The 12550-nt window shown below is 44.1% G+C and overlaps 1 protein-coding gene across 4 annotated transcripts in view; it reads right to left on the reverse strand.

The window, feature by feature from the left end:
• The window catches only part of TEX2 (testis expressed 2), a 42027-nt gene extending 33444 nt beyond the window's left edge, over positions 1-8583 (reverse strand). Inside the window, exon 1 of one of the 4 annotated variants that reach the window (XM_085077256.1) lies at positions 8313-8583. The gene's annotated coding sequence lies outside the window, so the exon portion shown is untranslated. Of the gene's footprint in view, positions 1-4785; positions 4896-8238 lie in introns of those variants that run through there. The other 3 variants (XM_085077259.1, XM_085077257.1, XM_085077260.1) reach the window with 3 other exon arrangements.
• Positions 8584-12550: the final 3967 nt, after the last annotated feature.

The following is a 12550-nucleotide window of genomic DNA, read 5'->3' on the forward strand; positions in this document are numbered from 1 at the left end:
ATTACATTTTAATTAAAGAGCGGCTTAAGCATTTTATGATTAAAAATACTGGACTGTGAGACAGCCAGACAAGAACACACACTGAAGTGCACAGGGCTCAAGCAACTGTACAATTCCCAGTTATTCTATTACAGTACATTCAAATATTTGAAAAAATCCACAAAAGCATTAAGGCAAAAAAAAAAAAAAATATATGTGGCAAAAGCACTCCCACGTGTGTTTTCATGTAAATACATTTTCTTATTTTTCCCATAGTATTTATAACTCTAAGCATTTCAAGGTGTAAACTTATAAATTAACAGACATTGGCAAGAATTTTCCCTGGACTTTGTTATTCAGAACATAAAAGAGGCCTTGCCACAAACAGGACTGGAATCAAAGGCACCAGCTCCATCTGCATTCCCCTCCGCTTCTTGCATTACACACACAAGACAGCAGTACTTAATGAATCAGTGAAATATATTAAAGCTTTCTGGTGGGGTTTTTTTTGGGTTGCTTTTTTTTTTTTTTTTTTTTTTTGCATGAGCAGTGGAGTTAACTCCTATTTCTAACAGCTGCAATACACTTTAATTGCAACATCTGACAGGTCAATTACAGATTGCCTGACCTTAACAGGTGCTTTACAGGCCTGACTCCCATTGAAACCAACTGAGTCAGAAAATTATGAGCGCCTCCCACAACATATTTTTTATACCTAATTGCTAAGAAACCATGGGACGTAGATCCATGAAAAAAAACCCACAAAACCAACTTTGCTGGCACTCTGAATTTAAGTGATCATTTCACAGGAAAGTAAAGACATCGTATTGCTCATAAGGAGAAAGAAAGTTCAGTACACAGAGGGGGTAAAGGGAGGTCCTTGTGTATATGAGGATCCTTCCTACTCTGTTTTTCTCTCTCAAAATGTGGTACCGATAACATGCTGGAAAGATAATTTGTCATGTGAATATGCAAAAAAAAAAAAAAAAAGCAAACAAGACTGGGAAGAACATAACCAGAGCTCTCCTCTCTTCTTTTTCCAGCAGTATGCATCTACTCCAACATGGTCTTTCACTGTGAATCAAGCCACCAATGCGAAATTAAGGAAAAATAAAGTTCTTCTTAAAAAGTTTAAATTCATTAATGGTTTTCTGAACTTTTCAGCACTCCTTGAGAAGTGTTCTCACCCATTACTCATTTTTTCTCAGCCTTTGCTCCTCTGTGGTATCATTCAGTTGTAGCACACAGACACAAGTCCTTAACCCAGTGGAAGACTGACCTCAGGTAGACCAGGACAATGGGACTTCTGTAAATGAAGTCACTCCTCCAGACCTCCATTTCAGAGAGGCACATACTATAAATTCTGAGCAGCTACACAGGGAGCTGTAAAACACACACGCAGATCTCACTTCTGAGAACATTAACCAACATCGTTGCCTCCAGGAATTTAATCTGACTACCCCACAGGCTGAAAAGTAAAAGGTCAGAAGGTGGGTGTCTTGTAGCAATACACACCAGAATTCACCAGTTACCTGCTGAATTCACAGTGCAGTATGAACAGCTTTAAAAAAATTTATATTAATTTTTTAGAACTCCAGTTCTACTTTACATTCAAGCTCTATTAATGCAAGCTCTCTAACATTATTCTCCTTTGCAGTTATTTCCTTGTAAAAAAGAGCTGAAGTCTTCCCTTTCTTATCCTATATTTGCTATTCAATAAACAGGTATTATCAGTGTAATGTTTGTCCAGGAAATGCCTTCAACACCGTAAAAGTTTCTACAATTGCACTCAGAAATAATTTCTATAGTCTCAACCACTCTATAAAACAATTAAAAGTGAATGCACTCCCCTCTATTTTGTGCACACACATGCACAGAAAGAGAAGTTTCATTAAAGCAGCTTCAAGGAAATGAATTTTAGGTCATCGAATTTAAGGTCTTGATTTGCTGGGAGATAAAAAACAGCAAAAGGCACCAGATGGATTCAAAAGGGCAAAGGGAAATAAGTGTCTTTGAGCCATATCCTGCCTTGTTCAATTACAGAATTATGCAAGCAAGTCTAATTTCAGGCATAGGGCAATGTTCCTATATACATGCTTAATTAATTCACCAGGCATTTGTTTATCCAAGAGAGTCAAGCTCTGAATTACAAGCACTGTGAGTAGGTTTGTGAGTATGCAATACTCAGCAGGGTGTGGATGTGTAAATGAGGCTTTTAATTGCTCAGAGAGGTCAGGGCAGAGAAGCCAAGCAGGAGTGGCAGCTCCAGTTGTCTTCCAGGATAAGGTGACAAAATAGTGATGACTGAGGGGTGAGGACGCTGCTCCCATCCCTGTAGAGCTGCCTCTGTGGAATGAAGGCTTTAGAGACAACACTGGTCACTCCTTTGGAGAAACGGAACTAAACAGTGCAAACGGAAATGCAGACATGGGATGGAAATCTTTTCACCTCTATTTGTCACCACTCTGCGAGACAAGCTCCACTCTGAAAACGAGGAACAGCCTCCACACCCCCCCCCAAAAGTTCTGCCAGCTCCATGAAGGATCAGAAGTGTGATCCCAACAGACAATCCCTTCTTCAGCAGCCTGAGATCTGAACAGACCACACAAACTAGCAGCGATTTGGCTGGGGGCACTGGAGGAAGAGGCTCGAAAAGCCACTCTTCACACCTCACCCATTTTGTGCCTAGAAAGAAGTCTGCAAGACAGTCAACCCATGATATTTTCATTAGCAAATGCACTCCTTAGGGCAGCTGGATGGAAGAAGCAGATTTTAAAAAATATATTCCAAGAACGCAAAAACACTCATGGGGCAGCGCCACAACTTACTCATGTTTATAATTTCAATTGTGCAGTTTTGACAGAATGATCAATATCTAGCTAGAATTTTTTATATCTGGCCAATAAATATAAAACTGGAAGGTTGGCCCAACTCATCAGAAAAGCAAGGATTCATAAAATCTGTTCAATACTCAAAATCAACTGCCAATCCACATCTCAGAGGTGCATGACAAAATAAATGGAGAGCCATACAACCAAGTATTTACATTCTTAAATACAACACACCTCTAAATGCATCTTTTCAGACACAGACTTTTCTGAAACTGTCAGGCACTGCTTTCAGCTTGCCTGAAACCTCTCAGCAGTGTTAAGGCTTCTGGGAAAACTCCACCTGTTGTCATAAAGGGAATGATAAAAGGGAATAAAGGGAATTACAAAACAGGACAAAGTTTGTATGCACAGCTGGTCCTTTCTCCATCCGTATCTGTTGTTACTCACTAAAAATAACACATAAATAGAAGAGTAGCACTTTTCTCTTTTTTATAAAAATACTTCTGTAAAGCTGTCACGCATTTGCTCAGAAGTTTTATTCAAAACCTGGCAAAGCATTTAATGAGCAGCACGTTTCTGAGCTGACAGACATTTAGGATTATCTCCCCCTTAGTTCTTTCCACTTCTCCCAATTCCTTTGTTTAATACTTCAAGTCAAGTTGAAAAGGAAAAAGTACGAAAGCAATTAGACAAAAAGAAATACTAGTGAGAAGGTCTTACAAAGATAAGCCTTATCAAACTTCACAGCAACTCCAAACAAGACAAGAGTTGTACGGATCACTTTCATTTCCCACCAAAGTGCATTTATTTATGCGATCAACCCCAAGCATTACACAAGAGTACTAGGAAAGAAAGTGAAGCCCCTCTGGGCAACAGGGATGACGGATACATATTAAGCAAGCAGAATGGAAATGCCCAGCTTGGAAAGCATCCAGAGAGAAATCTTCACCTTGCCCTGGCCATTGTGGGGCAGGGAGATGGGAACAAGAAGTGGGAAATGATGGTGGGCAGGGCTGTGGGAATGCTCTGCAATGCTCTGCTCCTGTGAGGATATCACTCCCAGCCTCAGCCAGAGGAGTCTGGGATGGATCCCTGGCAGAGCCCTGCATATGCAGGCTCTGGATACTCAGGGGTTTTCGGAAGACAAAGAAGCAGAACAGGCTGCAGCTTGAAGGCAGGAGACAGAGAGCACCAAGCTCAGACAACTTCCAGTGTCTCTTCATGTCACGTGTTTGGCGACATGTCTAACCAAGCTCCCACAACACAGGCGTGTGAGCACCACCAGCTCCCTTCCCCTCACAGAACCCTCATTTTTCGAGCCTGTCTGGGCTCATAAAAACAAAGGTTTTCCTTTTCTCAGTCTTTTCTCAGACTTCCAGTGAAACAGAGTGTTTTTTATAGCTCTCTATTTAATTTCAGATTAGAACTTCACTGCAGCTCATGACAGGTCACATCCACATTTCAGTCCTCTGCCATCTGCTTTGTAATTCACAGTATCAAAGCAGTCAGTACCTTTGTTTCTGCTTAGAATTTTGCGGTCCTGTTTTACAAATGAAATGTAATTTAAACAAAACACACGAAATCCAAAATAAGATCTAGAGTCTTACAGCTCTCAGTCTTCTACTACAGCTACTAAAACTCAATATAGTGATTTTTTGGCTCACACAGATCCTTTAAAAGAGCACTCCAATGCCTGAATATCCGTTTTCATACTCTTTTAAGAGATCCTACCCTAAGCTTGACTATGCCATCTTGTCACAGCTCCAGGATAACAATCCTGCAGGACATGCAATATAGTCACAGCATTAAGGGACTTTCTCCAGCAATGTTCCTGTCATCCAACACCAGTGGGGTCAAAGAGCACAACACTTTATAAGCCACTGACACACTGGGTAATGAATATTAAAGCATGGTTCACACAACAATTCATTTCCGCTGCCCGCCCAGGCCTTTACGGGAAAACACCACTGTTTACCATGTCTACTGATCTTCTGTTATTCACTGTCCATCAGTCCTCTTCCCTTTTAGAACCCCAACTGCACTAGGTATTGATTTGGACTTTGCAGAGCAGAGTAAAACACCTTGCTGTCAGGAGAGAGTTAAAATAAATAGGAGAGAAAGACAACAGGAGTAACTCTGCAGGTGGTCAAACCTCAGCCCTCCCAAAGCTCAGAGGGGCTGAGGCTGCTGGGTGAGGATGAACCTTCCCAGCCAATGCACAACCTTCAGGTCTTATTGCCTTAAGCTGGAAATGGGATTTTGATAAATTATTACTAACTTTCTGCCTTCAAACTTCTGGGCTTGCTGTGTCAACAGAAACTTTAAAGAAGCTAAACTGTCCAAGAAGAGATAATTCACAATTCAGCTGTTAAGAACAGCTGATCACATATGTTTTAGTACAGTAATTGGGGTTTTTGTCCAGAAAATATTATTAATTCAACCATTTGCAATACAAAAGACCACCCCCAAATGAAACGGTTTACTTTGTGGATCTGAACCATTTAGCACAATTCCCTACAATGAGTGGTACACTTTTTTTTTAAATCAACAGGCCTGACATGATATTGTTCTCTCAGTATTTCACTGTTCTAACCTCCTCTGCCTTGAAACAACAGCACATCCTTTCAAGTGTCCACTTTACATTACTTAAAAATTACTTCATGCCCTTCATCAGGCACATGTGGAACCCTTGTGCACTTCCAGAGTTGGTTTCTACTCTGAGTACATCTCTTCTTCTACTTACCAAGTACACACTCATGGCAGCTCACAGTATTAACTCTTATCTTTACTTTTTGAATCTCTAAGCCTACATTATGCTCTGATTTTCCAGCATACATTGTCATCTGATTGTTTCATTTAGGGCAGTAAGGGTTTCTAGAACATGAGGTTTTTATTCATGGATAAGTGTTTTAGAGCACACTGAATTAGCATTACTACTGTGGACATTTAATACCACAATTTCTAGCTTACCAAAGGAAAGGATAAAAACCCAGAGATTTGAAGGACTTTTCCAAGCTCCAAGACTGTGTTTAAGACCAGAACTTACTTACCCTTCCCTTCCTTCTTTTGAAACCTCGAGTTTATCCTAATAAACAAACCTTTATTTTTCTTCAGCTCCCAGGCAGGTATAAGTTACAGTCTGCACACTCAGCACCACAATTTATTCATCTCATGGGCAGAAACTGGATGAAGCTCAGTCCTTGAGAGCAGGACAGGGAAACATGTCCCTACCTATGTGCACTGCTGTGGCTAGCACAGGTTTTCCCACAAGAATTCTTCTTGTGTTTTATAAATAAAGATAAAGTTTGGATGTTATTGGAACAGTGTCTCAGAACTTGGACAGTGCAGGCCTGGCCAATCAGGCCTGGGGGAAGGCTTCTGACTGACCAATCTGGGTGACTTTTGAAAACTCTATATATGTAATGAAATCAAAACAATAAAAGTTATTCCTTCTTGCCACTGAGAACTGGTGCTTTCATTACTCTGCTAGCTGCTCAACAGCGACACACTGCCATGCCCGTGACTGGTCACCTGCACTCACACAGGGTAACTCTGCTGGCCTTTCACACATGCTACAATAGAAACTTTCTGATGTCATCACATGGAATTGGCTGAGTTTGCACAGAAGGTGAGGGGAGAGGAGCACAATCCCCAAATCTATCAACTAAAAAGCTATTTGAATGCAACAATGCATCCCCAGTCCTCTAGCTATGCGATTTTGAATTTATTTCAGTTATATTAGCCTTTTATTTGCTAAGTAAGTTTCCATATCTCCCATTACTTTGTTTACACACCTACCACAACAGAGAAATTACTGGCATTACACATTATGTCCAGGCTTCCTGCTCCACATTCTTTACTTTGAATAACAGTTGTTTTAGAAGTTTTTTAGTTAGAAACAACAAAGCATTTGCTCCTAAAAGCTGGAACTCCCAAGAGTTGCTTTCACACAAACAGAAGTATGTGGTTAATACACATTCTTTCTTGGGCCACGTCCTTCTTCAAGTTTTAACTTTGAATTTTATTCATTGATTTTTTTTTTCTGAAAAAAAAACCAATATAGGTCATTTCAATAAGTTCTTTGCACGGACCAGAAGTGTTGTTCACTGCAGAAGTACTCAGCTTACAAGTACAATTCCCTGGGGATACCATAACCCAGCAAACTCCAGCGTAAGACATCTCTGAGCACAGAATCAACTTCTTGGTCTTTTACTCAAAAGAGAAAGCACCCTGCCCTGCTTTAGGAACTACCTCAAGCCTCAGCACCTACCTGGAGCATAATTAATGTGCCACCCACAACACAACACCTTGTTGGATCAGCTCTGAAGTCAGACAGAACAGTAACCTCCCATACATCATAAAACAGCATGATGTCAGTCTTTAGAAGTCAATTTTAACATCAAAAAAACATTAGTTTACTCTTTTATACTTACAGTAAAATGCTTTCACCGCTAATTTAGCACATTTTCAGTTCCAAGACAATTGAAACAGGGTACTCACACTGCCTAAATTTAATTTACGAATATGAAGTTATTTTAGCATTAAAAAAGACAACATATTCTTGTAAAAATAAACATCCTTGAAATTGTGAGCATGCCTTATTTTTCCTGAGTTACACAGACAATATCATCTTGAAAGAGGAGTATGACAAAGCATGTTATTAGAAGATAATCATACTGAAGTCTTACAGTAATTTATCTTGCGGTTATAACACTTAAGTTGCATTAAAAAAGTTTAAATTAACCTCTGCTGTGTACTCCATTTCCCAAAATTACGGTCAGGAGTTCTTCAAGACATTAGCTGACAGATACAGATCACCGAGAAGTTGAGCACAAACATTTAGGAGGAACTTCAGCACACGCTGAACAGACACAGTACATGGGTTTAACCACCGAACTGCAACAGAGATAACACAAATGACACTCAGAATTAAAACAGAAGCAGAGGAGCTGACAGCTCGGGCAAGAGAGAGGAAATAATTTTAGCAGACAGGAAACCTCTCGCCTTTGGTGGTAAAAGCCAACTGAAAAATTCTCCCCCGGTTCCAGCAGGAGCGACCGCTGCCGCCTCCTCTGCCGCTTGGTGTTGAGGTGTCGCTCGTACTCCGGCAGCTCCTGCCCAGCTGCACCGCCGCTCCCGCCATCGCGCCGAGGGGAAACGGCTCCATACCCCCGGCCCCGCACCGGCCCGGCCCGGCCCCGCTCCCCGCGGGCTCCCGGCTCCCCCCGGCCGCCATCCGCCCTGTCGGCCCCGGGAGCTGCCCGCGGCCCGGCCCGACCGCCGCCCTCAGCGCTGCCTTCCTCCCTGCCCGCAGCCCCCGGGGACCGGCAGGCTCTGGCGGCGCGGGGCTGCCCGGCCGCCTCACGGCGCTGCCCGGCCCCCTCACGGCGCTGCTCGGCCCCCTCACGGCGCTGCCCGGCCCCCTCACCTCAGCCGCAGCTCTCGGCACCTCCCGAACCCCTCACCCCAGCCGCGGCTCTCGGCACCGCCCGAAGCCCTCACCTCAGCTGCGGCTCATGGCACTGCCCGGCGCCCCCGGCCCGCTCCGGGCGGCGGCAGCGGCGGGGAGGCGGCGGCGCCGCCAATCCGGGCCCCGCGGGGGGACGGGCCTGCCCGAGCCGCCGCAGAGCCGGCCCGAGGGGCGGGACGGGGCGGAGCGGGGCGGGGAGTGGGACAGGGATGGGGACTGAGGGACGCTCCGGCAGCGGGAGCGGCCCTGTCCGTCCCTCGGGCGCAGCCGGTGTTCCGGCGGCTGGTGGGGTGGCGCTCGGAACGCCCCCAGGGCGAGGAGCCGCTCGGGCCCGCGGCGGGTGCGGAGCTGCGGCCGCTCCCGGCTCTCCTCCCGCCCCGTGCGGGTTGCCCCGATAACCCGCCGGGTCCAGGAGCGCTCGGTGCGGGTTTGTGCCACAGGCTCCGCGCAGGGCTCGCCGCTGCCATCGCTGAGGGAGCGGCTGCGGCAGGAAACGTGTGCGCGATCAGCACAGAAAAGTTGGTTGGTATCTAAACATTTCACAAAAATTGGCCAAAAATTGTCTGCTCCCCAACCAGGCAGGCACTTATCCCGGGAAACGTGTCCTGGCATAGGTCGTTTTATTTACCCTTCATATTTCCCAATTTGCAGCACACAGAGAAAAAAAAAAATCTCTGTGTCAAAAGGTTGTTTTCTCAATAATGGTCTTATGCAATAAATTACAGCCTTTCTACTGTTTTTACCCTTTACTTAATTGCTGTTGCTTCTGAAGGCAGTTAATGATGACATTAGAACATTACACCGGGTCAGACTGATGCTGGCCTTGGCTGCCCAGGTTTTTTTAGCCAACCTTTGGGTTAATTTGGCTGTGCCAATTATCTTCTCTTTAACAATTTCAGTTTGAATTAAAACATAAGGAATCCTGCAGGATCTTTAAGACTTATTTCATACCAGCATTAAAATTTATGATACTTTATGAGGTGATGGGACAAAATTTATTTACTAACAAACATTTAGTGGGATATGTAAGCAGAATTCAAATTACTCCAAACTAGCCAATGCAAAGAGTTAAGTATAAATTACTAATTTTCAAACGGTTTCCTATTTTATCTGCAGCTGTAGCTCTGCCAAGGTATGGGGTCCTGGTGCATGAGGCATTATAGATATGGTACATAGTAGGGTTTACAGTTTAGGTCAAAAGTAGGTGCAGGTAGACTCAGACTGCTTTTCTCATTAAATGGCAGTGACAGTTCCGTGTCTTGTGGAAGCAAATTATCGCAGGCATCTTTGAATTCTGTTTCTAATACATGTAATGGAAAACCAGAGTTACTGAGAGCAGCCAGGACCTGCCAAAATCTGCTTCAGTGAGGAATGGCCTGAGCTCACCAAATGGATGGTCCGAGCCTTCAAGCTGTTGGATGTCCAAGCACTAAACTCAGCAGTCTTAAGGCTCCTAGCTAAAGGAACTGAAGGAACCCAACAAAAGACTGCATTTTGTGAGCATCACTGCATCACACCAATTTAGCGTTAATTTTTTTAATTTAAAAGACAACATTCTATTTGAAATATAAGTACAAGTGTATTCATCTAGGACATGTTTCTATTCATGGCTGTCCTTGTATATAGGCAGACCTTTGAATCATTATACAAAGCTGATGTTAATATTTCCAAAGTCTGGATAAGATAATGGTTGTTTCCTTAACAACAGGTTTTCTATGCAGGAACAGAGTCTGTGGCTGAAACTGTGGCTGACAGGTTGGTTTTGGCTGTGTAAAACTATAATCAACTCACAAGAGTCTCTTTTTCTGCCCTCTCTTCCTCTCTTTGCATGTAACTTAGGCAACACATGGAATAAAATTCCTGACCTCAAGCTAAATATTTTTGCACCTGAAGTTAGGTCCTCAGCAGAGGCTTCTTCCATAGTATGGTATGTGCTGAGCAAAGGCTGGAGGCAGTCACTGGGAAAAACTGGGCACAGGCTGTGTCTGACCAGGATATCACTCTCTGGGCTTCATGTGAGTCCTCTTCTAAAGGCAAGTCCCAGTTAGGTGGAAAAGGAAAAATCTCAGAATTTTTGAATCATTCAGTACTGTAAGGGTAAATCCTTTTGTTGGATAATTTATCTTCCACCTATCCTAAAAAAAGACAAGAGAATAAAGGAATGCATATTTATTTTGAATATTTCAGTATCCCATGTATAAATATACAGCCATTCTGAGAAACAGCAGCCTGCAGGCTCTAGAAACAGGTATCCACAGTCAGGAGCTGCTTTTGAAAAAAAAATTACTTTAATATTTTGGAATATGTGAGGGAGACATTTAAATGCCTTTAAAAGAAGTGCTTGAGCAGGCTGTAAAATAATAGGTAATATTTCTCCCCCAGAGGAACTGTGAGGCTCGGTTCATTTCTCTGTAATGCCCCCTTCAGAATTTCACAGGTCAGAGTAGTTTAAAGCTTCTGCTTCTGTGAGAAAAGAACATTACATGAGCTTTGGGGTTCCACATGGTTATCACAAATCTCATTGCTGTCAGATCCTGTGGAAGACCCAAGAGCTGCAGGACAGCCCTACTTGCAATTTTATGCTGAGAAGCTTTAAGAGGAATGAAGCAGCAGCTGAACCTGAGCACGAGAATCTTGGCAAACACGAGGTTGTTGTGTGTGAGAACAGCTTTACTGTTGGATTGTTTGGTTGTTACCAGTGCAATATTACATGCAATGGAAAGAAGCTTAGTATGGAAAAAAACCAAACAAGGCTCCAGCCCACCCAGTGTGTACAGAACACAGCAAGGACTGGCAAGGCTGGGGCTTGCCAGTGGACTTCAGCTGGCTCTGACTGTGGGTATGGAGGAGAGCATGAGCTTCCTGAATGCCACATTCCTTCCACAGCACTTGTGTGCCCATCTCCTGCTTGTCAAACACCCCAAGGATAGTGTTCTCAGCATCCCCAAGTTCTTTCACTGCCAATCGCTTCACTGCTGTCTTTGGATCTGAATTGCAAATTGCAAGTTGCAAATTGCCCATCCTGTCCTCCACCCCATCATTCCCCCACACTGATCCCAGTCTCTGGGTTGGCTCAAAGGGGCACAACCTGGGGAGGGTCGTGCCCTCCCCGGGGAGCCTCTCCAGCCAGCTCCCCACACCTGGCTTTAGCTCTGCTTCTCTCTTTCTAAAATCCCCCTGGGAACTGCAGAAACTCTAAGCTCTTGTTGCTTCCTGTGCTAAAGCACATTATCCTGCAGTTTGGGATTTTTCTAATTGCTGCTTCATTTTTAAAGCTGAGCTGAGGATAGATCACAGAATCAAAGAATCATTAAGGTTGGAAAAGACATCCAAGATTATGGAGTCTGACCTTTGACTGATCATCACCTTGTCAACGAGACCAGAGCATTCATAACTCCTCAATTACAAAAGCAGGCAGGTCTCAAATCCCGCTGTAAAACCAAATATCCAAAAGAATCAATGTTTAAAAAATTGCAGGAATTTACTCCTCATTTGCTCTTGTGATCTTCCTGTTCCACCCCACCCCTCCTTTTAAAAAAATTTATTTAAGGTTTCTAGACTGCCAAGTATCTGTGCAGAAACAGCTCTATGCAACTGCTTACATCAAGTCCTTGCACTCGAAGACACATTTCCAGTGCCAGAGGAGGTTCCAACTTCCACCTGTCTCCAGCATGGCCTCCTGTGGCTGCCAGGAGCTCAGGCGGATTCACAGGACAGGCTAAAGCAAGGCCAGCAAGGTGTGCAGAGGCTGAGCCTGTCAAGGTGTGGTGGTGCTGCCAAGGTGACACCCAGAGGCAGAGCTGTTCCCAGGAAAGGTGCTTTGCAAGGCAGCCTGGCTCTGGGCATTTTCAGTGCTGTGAATTTGCACTGATTTCTCTCAGGCCTGCAAAACGTTCTGGATGTTTCTCACATGGGTTTGTCTCTCCCTGACACTGAATCCAGACAGGAGAAATGGCCAGAGCACACCTGCAGTGATGCCACCCATCACTGGGGATGGGGAGAGTCCCTGGGCCATCCAGAATCGCCACGTGCCTGCTGCCAAAGTCACAGCAAGGTTGTATGAGCTGGTATCTCTATTTCAGTGTACCTGGCAAATGCACAAAACTCTAAAAGCCTGAAATCTGATCTGCACATGGTGGAGAAGTCAATACTCCTCCCTCTGCTGAGACCTTGGTGAGTTAGTATATTCTGGCTGAGCGCTGGAGCACTCCAGAGTGCAGCTGTGGCAAAATCCAAAGGTGGGGGAAGGTGGGGGGATACAGTGGCACTA

The sequence above is a fragment of the Lichenostomus cassidix genome, chromosome 18 (genome assembly GCF_008360975.1).
Source record: "Lichenostomus cassidix isolate B80296 chromosome 18, HeHo_3.0, whole genome shotgun sequence".
NCBI lineage: Eukaryota > Metazoa > Chordata > Aves > Passeriformes > Meliphagidae > Lichenostomus > Lichenostomus cassidix.